General features: G+C 50.8%; 1 protein-coding gene across 2 annotated transcripts in view; it reads left to right on the plus strand.

The window, feature by feature from the left end:
• PGPEP1L (pyroglutamyl-peptidase I like) overlaps positions 1 to 14,334 on the plus strand; it is a 39,283-nt gene that overhangs the window by 833 nt on the left and 24,116 nt on the right. The window contains exon 1 of one of the 2 annotated variants that reach the window (XM_073568773.1): positions 4,169 to 4,237. The exons of the other annotated variant lie outside the window; for it this stretch is intronic. The gene's annotated coding sequence lies outside the window, so the exon portion shown is untranslated. Of the gene's footprint in view, positions 1 to 4,168; positions 4,238 to 14,334 lie in introns of those variants that run through there. 2 annotated transcript variants of the gene reach the window in all.

A 14,334-nucleotide genomic window follows, 5' to 3' on the forward strand; every position in this document is an offset into this window, starting at 1 on the left:
ATGACTGGAGCCCAGTGCCAGACTGCCCCTGCCCCGATGACTGGAGCCCAGTGCCAGACTGCCCCCCCCCCCGATGACTGGAGCCCAGTGCCAGACTGCCCCCCCCCCGATGACTGGAGCCCAGTGCCAGACTGCCCCCCCCCCCCCGATGACTGGAGCCCAGTGCCAGACTGCCCCCCCCCCCCCGATGACTGGAGCCCAGTGCCAGACTGCCCCCCCGCCCCGATGACTGGAGCCCAGTGCCAGACTGCCCCCCCGCCCCGATGACTGGAGCCCAGTGCCAGACTGCCCCCCCGCCCCGATGACTGGAGCCCAGTGCCAGACTGCCCCCCCGCCCCGATGACTGGAGCCCAGTGCCAGACTGCCCCCCCGCCCCGATGACTGGAGCCCAGTGCCAGACTGCCCCTGCCCCGATGACTGGAGCCCAGTGCCAGACTGCCCCCCCCCCGATGACTGGAGCCCAGTGCCAGACTGCCCCCCCCCCCGATGACTGGAGCCCAGTGCCAGACTGCCCCTGCCCCGATGACTGGAGCCCAGTGCCAGACTGCCCCTGCCCCGATGACTGGAGCCCAGTGCCAGACTGCCCCCCCCCCCCGATGACTGGAGCCCAGTGCCAGACTGCCCCTGCCCCGATGACTGGAGCCCAGTGCCAGACTGCCCCTGCCCCGATGACTGGAGCCCAGTGCCAGACTGCCCCCCCCCCCGATGACTGGAGCCCAGTGCCAGACTGCCCCCCCCCCGATGACTGGAGCCCAGTGCCAGACTGCCCCCCCCCCCCGATGACTGGAGCCCAGTGCCAGACTGCCCCCCCCGATGACTGGAGCCCAGTGCCAGACTGCCCCCCCGCCCCGATGACTGGAGCCCAGTGCCAGACTGCCCCCCCGCCCCGATGACTGGAGCCCAGTGCCAGACTGCCCCCCCGCCCCGATGACTGGAGCCCAGTGCCAGACTGCCCCCCCGCCCCGATGACTGGAGCCCAGTGCCAGACTGCCCCCCCGCCCCGATGACTGGAGCCCAGTGCCAGACTGCCCCCCCGCCCCGATGACTGGAGCCCAGTGCCAGACTGCCCCCCCGCCCCGATGACTGGAGCCCAGTGCCAGACTGCCCCCCCGCCCAGATGACTGGAGCCCAGTGCCAGACTGCCCCCCCGCCCCGATGACTGGAGCCCAGTGCCAGACTGCCCCCCCCGCCCCGATGACTGGAGCCCAGTGCCAGACTGCCCCCGCCCCGATGACTGGAGCCCAGTGCCAGACTGCCCCCGCCCCGATGACTGGAGCCCAGTGCCAGACTGCCCCCGCCCCGATGACTGGAGCCCAGTGCCAGACTGCTCCCACCCTGACGACTGGTGCACTAGCTTCCCAGGACACAATGGCGGACAGGAGGCCGTTGTGCGATGTCCTAAGACAATTGATATCTTCAGAGTTTTCTTTTCCCGACATGCCCCCCATTATAGAATAAGCCCCTGACTCTGGACAATGCCGTGTGTGATCTGCACCTCTCCCACATTATTATTGTTTATTATTATAGCGCCATTTATTCCATGGCGCTTTACATGTGAGGGGGGTATACATAATACATGCAAGTACAGTAATCTTAAACAATACAAGTCACGACTGGTACAGGAGGAGAGGACCCTGCCCGCGAGGGCTCACAGTCTACGTTATGCCGTATTCATGGATATTACATGATGGCCGTATATTCGGATCTCACCAGTGGGACCACACGTATCCAGAGAACGCCGCTGCTTGTCTGGCAGAGGTGGGATATGGTCCTATACACAGGAATCCCTTGGAGGAGAGCGGCACCGGTCACGGCTGCACTGGTGGGATCCGCATCTACTATACAAACCCTGATGAGACACCGGACGATGCGTGATGGAGCCGCGCTCTGCATGGACTCAGGGCTGCAAAGGCAAAATACAGATGTTATAGGGGATTGTACAAAAATAGAAAGAAATCTCTGTTTTCCTGCTTAATAATGTGTCCTCGGGTTATAGCTGGCATTGCCCCTCAGCTCCAGTGACCTGACCAGGGCTGATGTGTAGCACCACATGCGTATCATGGGGACCACAGCAGTTGGCAATGCTACAAATAGTGTGAAATCTGTAGTAAACCTACATTATGTGGATAATGGTGCAGATTTGAATCTTTTTTTTCTTCTAATAACATGCAAGAAAATCAAAGTCAATGAGTTTGAAATCCATAAAAATATATACAATACATTGCACTTAATACCCACCTCGGCCGCTGCTGCAGAACCTCCCAATACCCACCTCGGCCGCTGCTGCAGAACCTCCCAATACCCACCTCGGCCGCTGCTGCAGAACCTCCCAATACCCACCTCGGCCGCTGCTGCAGAACCTCCCAATACCCACCTCGGCCGCTGCTGCAGAACCTCCCAATACCCACCTCGGCCGCTGCTGCAGAACCTCCCAATACCCACCTCGGCCGCTGCTGCAGAACCTCCCAATACCCACCTCGGCAGCTGCTGCAGAACCTCCCAATACCCACCTCGGCCGCTGCTGCAGAACCTCCCAATACCCACCTCGGCCGCTGCTGCAGAACCTCCCAATACCCACCTCGGCCGCTGCTGCAGAACCTCCCAATACCCACCTCGGCCGCTGCTGCAGAACCGCCCAATACCCACCTCGGCCGCTGCTGCAGAACCTCCCAATACCCACCTCGGCCGCTGCTGCAGAACCTCCCAATACCCACCTCGGCCGCTGCTGCAGAACCGCCCAATACCCACCTCAGCCGCTGCATAACAGCCTTACCAACATCCAGTCAGATTACCAGTACACTAGCAGCAGACCACCATAATAAAGGCTGGGGCAGCACAGGTGCAAAATACTAATGCAAACAACCACTCACACACTACCAATTCATGGTTGCCTATTATTAAAAGTGCACCCAGATGAGTCTTGCATAGGGTTCCAGTCACACAGGTAGGTGTGATGCACAGTGTCTGGCTTACAGCCTATTGATAACACACATACTATTAGATTAAGCGGGCTGCACAGCACTATACAAGTGCACCCCACAAGGACAGACACCCCAGTACACCCAATCAATAATAAAGGGTCTGGCTGCGTCCTGCCGGAAAAGAGAAATGTGCAATAAAAAGATGTATGAAATACATGAGGTATTGGTCAAAATATGCAACTCACCTCAAGGGTCCTTACACTTTAGTGTAGACACTCACAAGTATGAGGGCGTGTGGCGTGGGTTGCTAGCGTGCGCATTTTGGCCAAAATATCGACCAATACCTGATGCATTTTATACATCATTTTCATATATTAATTGTGCATTTTCTGTTTTTATGCAGGACGCAGCCAGGCCCTTTAGTGTTGGGTGATTTGGGGCGTCTGTCCATGTGGGGTGCACTTATATAGGGCTGGGCAGCCCGCCTGATGTAATAGATTCTCTGCACCGGCGCGGGATGCGCCTGCTCTACTCCCTAATACACGGATCTGATCCAGCTTCTATCATAACACAAACAACATATGCCTCATACCCCTTCATCTGAGTCATTCAGAGATTCTGCGACCCCTGGCAAAGACACGGGACTGGTCAGAACAGCTTTTAAATGAGTTGCTTTTCTTTCATCCGATTTAACGCCTGTCTATTGTGTGTGTACACCATTGAATAAAATCACTTTGCAATGGATCTTCAGGCTGTGTGCACACGCTGCGGATTAGGTGAGGATTCATCCGCGCGGATTTTGTAAAATCCGCAAGTGAAACCGCAAGTCAAAATACCTGTGGTTTTACTTGCGGATTGCTCTGCGGTTTTTCATCTCCTCAATGGAGGAGATGGCAAACCGCAGCGGAATCCGCAGAAAGAATTGACATGTCAATTCTTTCTGCGGATTGAAAACCGCGGAAAATTCCGCACCATCTGCATTGCGGTTTTTGATTTCCATAGGGAATCATGGTACTGTACACCGCAGCAAAAACTGCTGCGGAACCGCAGCATAATCCGCAGCGTGTGCACACAGCCTCAGAGTGCGGTGGATACTTCTCCATGGACTAATAGAGTTCCCAGCACCTCTCCTCCTTTTGAGTGAAGACCATTCCTCTTCATTTTTAATAATAGGCAGCCACCTCCTCCATGAATTGGAGGTGTGTGAGTGGTCGTTTCATCAGTATTTTGCACCTGTGCTGACCCTGCCTTTATCATGGGGGGGGGGGGTGGTCTGTTGCATCCTGGTAGTGCATTGGAAAGCTGACCTAGTGTTGGTAAGGCAGTTTCTTTTACTGTGATATTTTTAGAACCTCATATTGCACACTTCAGCTGCTGCAGAACCTCATATTGCACACTTCAGCTGTTTCAGAACCTCATAATGCACACCTGAGCTGCTGCAGAACCTCATAATGCACACCTGAGCTGCTGCAGAACCTCATAATGCACACCTGAGCTGCTGCAGAACCTCATAATGCACACCTGAGCTGCTGCAGAACCTCATAATGCACACCTGAGCTGCTGCAGAACCTCATAATGCACACCTGAGCTGCTGCAGAACCTCTTATTGCACACCTGAGCTGCTGCAGAACCTCATAATGCACACCTGAGCTGCTGCAGAACCTCATAATGCACACCTGAGCTGCTGCAGAACCTCATAATGCACACCTGAGCTGCTGCAGAACCTCTTATTGCACACCTGAGCTGCTGCAGAACCTCATAATGCACACCTGAGCTGCTGCAGAACCTCATAATGCACACCTGAGCTGCTGCAGAACCTCATAATGCACACCTGAGCTGCTGCAGAACCTCATAATGCACACCTGAGCTGCTGCAGAACCTCATAATGCACACCTGAGCTGCTGCAGAACCTCATAATGCACACCTGAGCTGCTGCAGAACCTCATAATGCACACCTGAGCTGCTGCAGAACCTCTTATTGCACACCTGAGCTGCTGCAGAACCTCATAATGCACACTTCAGGGACTGTTTATGCATATTATGGCCGGACAGTACGGTCCGTATTTTTCTACGTTGTGTGTGACACCGGCCTTACACATGAGCTGCCGTAGAACCTTACATTCCACATCTCAAATGGTGCAGAACATTGCAATGCACATCTCAGCTGCTGCAGAACCTCTAAGGCTGGTTTCACATTAGCGCTTTTTAAGCGCACGCACGGCCGGGGGAAGCTCCGCCCCCGAGCCGGCTCTCTGCCCGGCGTGCCCGCCCCTTGCTTGTAGCGCCGCCTCCTAGCGGACAGCGGCGCCTGCGATCGGCGCACCCTATCTTTAGCATAGGGTGCGCAGATCGTGCGCAGGCCGTGCGCTAGTTGCGCTTTGACCTGCGCTGCGCACTTTTGACGGTGCGCCGTGTGCGCCAAAATCGAACTTTTCAGATTTTGGCGCGCACGGCGCACCGTCAAAAATGCGCAGTGCAGGTCAAAGCGCAACTAGCGCACGGCCTGCGCACGATCTGCGCACCCTATGCTAAAGATAGGGTGCGCCGATCGCAGGCGGCGCTACAAGCAAGGGGCGGGCACGCCGCGCAGAGAGCCGGCTCGGGGGCGGAGCTACCCCCGGCCGTGCGTGCGCTTAAAAAGCGCTAATGTGAAACCAGCCTAATACATGCCTCAGCTGCTAGAGAAACTCGTTGTAGACACCTTTGCTGCTAACATTGCATTAAATTGATAGGATGGCTTTGATTTCCACATTGCACCATTACAAGGTAATCTGGAGATGGCAGTGAGCCCATGTAACGGATGAGGCTTTCAATGTTATTTTGCCACCAGATAAGGAACCTGACAGCTGGTTCCCACTTCACAACCCACATGAATCAGACATTGTCTCTATTATTGCAGCCTTGTAGGTTTTACTCTGAAATGCTGCATCTTTTCAGAGAAAACATATAATATCTGTCCGTGGACGATGCGACAAAGATGACTAGCCCAAGAGGAGGCTTCTCTATACTCTGCTTCCCTAGACCGACAGGTTGTAAGTTTTTAAAGTGTTTTACTCCAGAAACCGGGCAAGCACTTTGATAAATCGGGCCACAAGTAGGTAAAAGAGAGATCACAACATACATTCTTCAGGCATTTTCCCCTTTGAAAATAAGGCATAACAATAGAAGTCTATGGAAAGGCTAAAAAGATGCCTGAGCGTCTGTGAGCATTTCATCAGTGTGTTATCCATTGTTTAATGGATTTTAAAAGTGTCCGGAAAATGACGACAGTAGAAAAAAAGATGTCCAAAACACATTGACGTAACGCTACAGAAAATAATTATTGCGCTAGCCGCTGATCTCCCAACGGTTGCCGCAAGTCATCTCCTGCCGCACGGATTTTCCGCAATCGGCGACATTGGCGCAGAATCTTCATAAATAAACCACATACATATTCTAGAATACCCGATGCGTTAGAATCGGGCCACCATCTAGTGTGTGTTTATATGTATGTCCGCAAGGATCGGGTCCTCTCCCCTCTGTACCAGTCTGTCATTGTAAAATTGCTTACTGTTAACGATATCTATAACTTTGTATGTAACCCCCTTCTCATGTACAGCACCATGGAATTAATGGTGCTATATAAATAAATTGAAAAAAAAAAATATATATATATATATATATATATATAAATCTCTTTTTAGGTTATATTGACATTTGCTAAAAATAGCATGATTTCAAATTTTTTTTTTTTTTTTTTTTTTTTTTTTTACATTTGATTGTCTTCCTAGGGGACTTGAACCTGCGATCGCTTGTCCAATTCACTGAACTATTGTATTAGAATATATTGTAAAATTACCATTCAATGAAGCTCAGTAAGGCTAGGTTCACATTAGCGTTTCTGTGCGCAGCGTATCATCTGCATGCAAAAATGCATGTTTATGCAGCGTTTTTATCCGCATCATCATATGCATGACGCCAAAAAAAGCTGTGTGTGAATGCGTTTGTATGAGTTTTTGCATGCGTTTGCGTTGTTTCTGCGCATGCGTTCGATATTTCCAATGCTTTTCCAGTAGTTTCCTTGACACCAGACACCCAATGGTCGTGTCTCATGGGATTCTATATATAGACACACGGTACAGATGAAATCCTCATCTTTTGCTGCTGTATCCAGCTGCAAGATGGATCTTAGCGTGGAGAGCTTCCTTCTTCATCTTGATTTTTCATTGAAATTGGCTGTTGCCTTTGCTGTGGCTTGTGAAGAAGAAAGACGGAGAAGACATCATCGTCACTATTATCAACACCCCATCATTGAAGTCTGAGAGAGCCGTGGAGCCTACCTCTCATTGTACACAGAGCTGCATAAAAACTCGCAAAAGTTCTTGGACTACATGAGGATGTCGGATCAGAACTTCAATGACTTGCTGCAACGTGTCCGAGGATCCATCACCAGGCAGGACGCAAAGCTCCGTCGAGCAATTCCTGCGGAGGAACGTCTGTTGGTGACCCTGAGGTACGTAATTTTGAAAAACAAACACCTGTCGTTAGTATTATTGTTAAAAAAGCCATGTACTTACTTTTTTTTCCCATTTTCTGTTCGGCAGTTACCTGGCTACCGGTGAGACCTTATCTCTACAATTTCAATTCCGGATTGGAGTGTCCACCCTTTCTGGGATTGTTGGAGACATCTGCTGTGCTTTATGTGATGTTTTGCAGGAAGAATTCTTCCTCCATCCCACAACTGAACTCTGGCTGCTGCAAAATTTCTGGACATTTGCAAGTTTCCAAACTGTTTGGGGGCTGTGGACGGCAAACACATTCGGATTATGAAACCAGCTGGAAGCAGATCCGAGTATTTCTGTAAGGCCGGGGTCACACTACCCGACGCAAAATACGGTCCGTATTTTACATGCGTAGTATGGATGAATGACCCCTAAATAGTGCTCCGTAAGCAAGGTGTGGTTGCGTATTTTGCGCATGTCAGCATACGTATGGCGAGATTTTCTCGACGGCTTGCAAAATGGACATTTAACGGTTTTGAGGCCTGCAACCTATTTAAATCATTAGCCTGCACCCTATTTATTGGCTCAGGAACAGGTGGCTGCCTCCATTCTGTCCATTTGTGACCTTGCCTTCACTAGGTGTGTTGGTGTTGTATTGCAACATGGCAGACAGTCTGAGTTTCAACACAACTGAGCAGGTTCTCTTCAACTGGCGTTTGTCACGCCGCTTTGGACAACCATACCCAGTGATAGTGGATCTGCGGAGGAGGAGACGCATGTGGGTCCATCCACTTTTGAGGCAACGACTCACAAGAGGTCATTTTCACCGCCTCTATTCTCTGCGGGAGCATCCGGAAAAATTTTACCAATACTGTCGCATGAGCCTTGCAACATTTGATCTACTCTTGGAGACAGTGCACTCTGGGATAACCTTTCAGGACACAAGGATGCGCAAAGCTATATCTGCAGAGGAGCGACTTCTACTCACACTACGGTATGTACTAGCCAACCACATTCTCTATGTTCATGATGTGTTGCCCAAAGTAAGTATTTTTTGCTTCTTGGACCATGTTTAATACCCTCATCTTATTCAGATATGTTTAAACTTACAGACCAGAATGTTATGTGTAATATGTACTGAATATCACTTAGTCATTGTGTGACCAAATATGTGTGTGTTAGTAGATCTGAATCACTAACAAGTTTGGTATGTACCTGGTGTTTTGTTAATTTGTGCATTCTAAAATATTCCTTTCTCTCTCACCCATGACAGCACCACGGAGAGAGGGGATCCGCCCTTCAGGGACAGGAACCTACAGAAAAAGGGCGGTACCTCTCCTCCGCCTTCAGTTGGGTTCCTGTCCCTGACGGGGGGACCCACAGTACGGCGTACCTCTGAGGAGTCCGGGGCTGGCCTGTCCGGGTATCGGCAGCGGGGAGGCCCCTGTCGCGGCAGGTGCGGTGCCCGAAGCCGCCACCGCCGGGGCCGATGCGGGCTGCCGAGTGAGCGGGGGGAGAGACGCCGGAGTTGCCGCTCCGGAAAGGAGGTCGGGGCTCAGCGGGACCCGGTGGAGCGTGGGCAGCGCCATGGTACGGAGAGTACCAAGATGGCCGCTGCCCCGGAAGTAGACCAACGACTTCCGGGTCCCAGAACCGGGCGCATGCGCAGGAGCACGCTTCCCGACCAGCGCGTGCAGGGGGAGCGGTGACGTCACGCGGCGCCAAGTTTAAAAAAGGTGAGGTGCAGAAACTCCTGGCTGGAAGCGATCCTAACAATGGAGGATAGCGACCAGCAACAGGAGCAGAGGCAGCAGCTGAAACAGCAGCAGCAGCACCACCAACACCACCACCGACAAAAGGAACGAAACACAGAGTGCCGTTCCAGCAGTCACTCCACGCGGCGTAGCACGTCAGCAGCGAGGAGCAGAACGCCACCAGGAGATCAGCCTATACAGGACCTGACTCCGTCTCCCGAACCGGTACCTGCAGCCGCGCGCCTTTTTTTGGGGTAAGTGATCTTCGTGAATGTCACCCTTGTAATGCAATCCCTCTCCCTTATTAGGGAAAGAAGAAGGCTAAAAAGAAGAACAGGGAATGTCCCACTTGTGCTAAACCCCTACCGGTATCATGGGAGAAAAAACTATGCGAGTCCTGTACAAAAGAAATTGTTTGTCAGGAGACTCCGGATTTCGCATCTGACCTAAGGGCCGCAATTAAATCAGAGGTCCAGAGTGCCCTCGAATCCCCTAAACATAAGGATAAAACGAGGAAAAAAGACACGGTAGAAACCTCCCAGTCAGACTCTTCCACATCGGGAGAAATCTCGACTAAATCCTCAGAATCCGGCTCCTCATCCTCAGACGAGGAAACAGGAGGACGCCATTGTTTTCCCCTAGAAGAGGTAGACAAACTGGTGAAAGCTGTAACGTCTACCATGGGGGTATTGGACCCGAGGCCGGATAAGACAGTCCAGGACATAATGTTCGGGGGGCTAGGCCAGAAAAAACGGAGATTATTTCCGCTAAACGAAATCGTCAAGGGTCTAATCAAAAGGGAATGGGACAAGCCAGACAGGAAAAATACTACAGTCCCTTCCCTTAAAAGGAAATATCCCTTTGAGGAGGAGGCATCCACGTCTTGGGACAGAACCCCGAAACTCGATGTGGCAGTCGCTAAAGCTTCAAAGAAATTCGCCCTTCCCTTTGAGGATATGGGCACCCTCAGGGACCCCCTAGATAAGAAGGCAGATACCTTTCTAAAGGGGGCTTGGGAGTCTGCAGGCGGTAACCTCAGGCCAGCGATAGCGGCGACATGTACCTCAAGAGCCCTAATGGTATGGGTGGACCAACTTGAGAAACAGCTGAGGGAAGGGACACCTAGAGATAAAATTCTAGATTCTATCCCAGTAATAAGGGGAGCGGCTGCATTCCTAGCAGACTCATCGGCCGATTCAGTCAGACTGTCGTCCAAAACAGCAGCACTTTCAAACGCGGCCCGAAGGACACTATGGCTTAAAAGTTGGCCAGGGGACCTTCAGACCAAAATGAAATTATGCTCCATCCCCTGTGAAGGAAAATTCCTTTTTGGGGAAACGTTAGATGACATCCTCCAGAAAGCAGGGGACAAGAAAAAAGGATTCCCAAATTTAGGGCCAGCGGCATTTAAAAGACCCTTTCGGAATAGGAGGTTTTTTCAGAGAAGACCACCAAGGGAACAAAAGTGGGATGATAAAAGAAGAGAGGCTTCTTCTTTAATAACTCTCCCTGGACAAAAAGCCCTCCAAGTGACAGTACGCCAAGGGTGGGAGGAAGGTTATCCTTTTTCCTTCCAGCCTGGAGGAGAATTTCAACAAACCCCTGGATAATAAACCTAATCCAGGAGGGCCTAAGGATAAACTTTTTCTCTCTCCTGCCTCAAAAATATGTAACAACGCCGCTGAGATCCAGCATGCGAGAACAGGAAGCGCTAGAAAGCGAGGTTCTAGGCCTAGTAAAAAAAAAAAGGAGTCCTCCAGGAGGTCCCCCTGCAGGATATGGGCAGAGGGTTCTACTCCCCTCTTTTTCTAGTGACCAAACCAGACGGCACCTTTCGTACAATTATAAATCTGAGAAAGCTAAACAAATACGTCAAGAACCAGAGCTTCAAAATGGAGTCGATCAAATCTACCACCAAAGTCCTGTTCCCAAACTGCTACATGACTGTGTTGGACCTCAGCGACGCTTATTATCACGTCCCTATCCACAAAGACTCCAGGAAGTATCTGAGGTTAGCCGTCTCAATAAAAGGCAAGGTCAAAGAATTTCAGTACAGAGCCCTGCCGTTCGGAATATCGATAGCCCCGCGAGTATTCACCAAAATAGTAGCAGAAATGATGGCTCATATAAGGGAACAAGATATAATAATCCTGTATCTAGACGATTTCCTAATAGCGGGCAGCACGGCTCAAAAATGCAGGGAACAGAGAGACAGGGTGATGAACACTCTACAAGACCTGGGCTGGCTTCTAAATCTAAAAAAATCAAGATTGGAGCCCAGCAGGGTACAAGAATTCTTGGGCCTAACACTAGACTCAAGCATTCAGGAGTGTCGCCTCCCAAACCACAAAAAGGAGAAGATCGCTCAAATTACAGCAAGAGCAATCCAAAATCCCTCCATGACACTAAGGAAGGCCATGTCACTGTTGGGTTCACTATCTGCCTGCCTACCAGCAGTTCAATGGGCTCAGTTACACACGAGAAATCTCCAGTGGGACGTATTGGCCAACCAGGCAGTAGTAGGGGGACACCTAGAGGGTCGCATTACCCTAAATTCAAGCACTATTCATTCCCTAGCTTGGTGGGGAAACCAGGAGAACCTGTCCAAAGGGATCCCCTGGGCACCAAAGATAACACACGTAGTGACAACAGATGCCAGTCCCACAGGATGGGGAGCGCACATGAACAACGAGGTGACTCGGAGCGAATGGGGAAATCAAGAATTAAGAGCCTCCTCAAATCAAAAGGAGCTTCTAGCAGTAGGCTATGCCCTAACACACTTCCTACCCCTACTCCAGAACCACCATGTCCGTATCCTTTCGGACAATCGGGTCACAGTGGCCTATATAAACCACCAGGGGGGAACCAGGTCCCGAACCCTAATGGACACATCTGCCAAAATCCTCAAACTAGCGGAGGCAAACCTATTATCTCTGACAGCCCTACACATCCGCGGTACAGAGAATCAAAGGGCAGACTTTCTGAGCCGCACCCAATTGCGACAGGGGGAATGGGTACTAAAGCAGTCCATTTTTCGGCAGATTGTAAAAATGTGGGGGACCCCAGACGTGGATCTGTTCGCCGACTTCAAAAACAAAAAAGTAGACGCATTCTGCTCCCTAGATCCCAGGGGGAATCCTCTAACTCTGGACGCATTTATGCTCCCATGGACACAGAATCTAACATATGCCTTTCCCCCAATCATGCTCATTCCAGCAGTCCTAAAGAAAGTCAGGCAGGACAGGGCAAGAATGATACTGATAGCCCCCTTCTGGCCCAAAAGAACCTGGTTTTCCTGGCTAAGAATGCTCTCAGTAACCGACCCATGGGTCCTACCGGATCTCCCGGACCTGCTATCGCAGGGCCCAGTGCTACATCCTCAGGCACCGAACCTCCATTTAACAGCATGGAATTTGAGAGGGCACTGATGAGGGACAGGGGTTTTTCAGAAAACCTGATGACTACACTACAAAAGAGTAGGAAACCGGTTACAATGAGAGCTTATGGTAGAATATGGAAAAAATTTCTATCCACCTCTAGGGCAAAGGTTCAGGACGGGGTTCAGATTGATAAGATTCTAGAATTCCTACAAGTGGGCCTAGAACAGGGTCTGGCGGTCAACACATTAAAAGTCCAAATAGCGGCATTAGGCGCCCTCTATAACCATGATGTGGCAGGTGACCCCTGGGTAGCACGGTTTATTAAAGCCGCAACCAGATCGAGGCCAATAGCCAGTCAAAGATTACCATCATGGGACCTGAATCTTGTACTTTCAACACTGACAGGCCCTCCGTTTGAACCAATTCACTCGGCACCCCTAAAAATCATATCTCTTAAAACGGTGCTTCTGGTGGCACTAACATCAGCCCGAAGAGTGAGCGATATTCAAGCCTTGTCAGCGGGGCCTCCTTTCACAAAAATTCTAGAGGATAGAGTTATCTTAAAACCTGACCCAGCCTATTTGCCCAAAGTGTCATCACATTTTCACAGGTCCCAGGAGGTAGTCCTTCCTTCCTTCTGCCCAAATCCAAAAAATAAGGGGGAAGAAAAGTTCTACACTTTAGATGTTAAAAGGTGCCTAGTACAGTACTTAGAGGCCACCAAAAAGTGTAGGAAGGAAGGCTCTCTCTTTGTGTTTCCAGGGTCCTCGGAAGGGGCTCAAAGCATCCAAGAGTACCCTGGCAAGGTGGATAAGGGATGCGATTGCCCTGGCATATTCATCCAGCGGGAATACCATCCCAGAAGGGCTGAGAGCTCATTCCACAAGGGCAATGGCGACCTCATGGGCTGAAAGATCTGAGGTACCAATAGAACAAATCTGTAAGGCGGCCACCTGGTCATCACCTTCGACCTTTTTGAGGCACTATAGATTAGATCTAGCCTCTACATCTGACCTTCGGGAGAAGGGTCCTTCAGGCGGTGGTCCCTCCCTAAGCTACCAATCTCTGATATTCTCTCCGTGGTGCTGTCATGGGTGAGAGAGAATAGCTTAGTTACTCACCGATAACGGTGTTTCTCGGAACCCATGACAGCACCCGCTTATTCCCCTCCCCTTCACGAGTATGGTGAGCACGTGTTATTGTTAGTAGTGTTTCCGTTTAGGCACGGTGCTTTGATAAGTAAGCAGTATTATAATATTGTGTATGTATTTCTGTTGTCTAACTAACCTGGAGACCCTCTGATGCTCTGTAACCAACTGAAGGCGGAGGAGAGGTACCGCCCTTTTTCTGTAGGTTCCTGTCCCTGAAGGGCGGATCCCCTCTCTCCGTGGTGCTGTCATGGGTTCCGAGAAACACCGTTATCGGTGAGTAAGCTATTTCTGTTGTTCTTCAGCTTCCTGGCCTGTCTTATGCTGCCCTCCACCATGAGTTTTTCATTGGAAGATCTACCATTTCTGGCATAGTCAGGTCGACATGTAGTGAAATATGGTTAAGACTACAGCAACTCATCATGCCTGAGCCCAGGATGGAAGACTGGTTGAGGATATCAAGGGACTTTGAGGAGAAATGCCAGTTTCCTAATTGTGTTGGGGCCCTTGATGGCAAACATATCCGGGTGCGTAAGCCGCCGAACTCTGGCTCCCAATTCTTCAATTATAAACAATACTTTTCTGTTGTATTGTTGGCTCTGGCCGACCCTCAATATAAGTTTATAATTGTTGACATTGGGGCCTATGGA

This window comes from Dendrobates tinctorius, unplaced genomic scaffold, assembly GCF_039654945.1.
Source record: "Dendrobates tinctorius isolate UK_male_01 unplaced genomic scaffold, ASM3965494v1 ptg000022l, whole genome shotgun sequence".
Classification (NCBI taxonomy): Eukaryota; Metazoa; Chordata; class Amphibia; order Anura; family Dendrobatidae; genus Dendrobates; species Dendrobates tinctorius.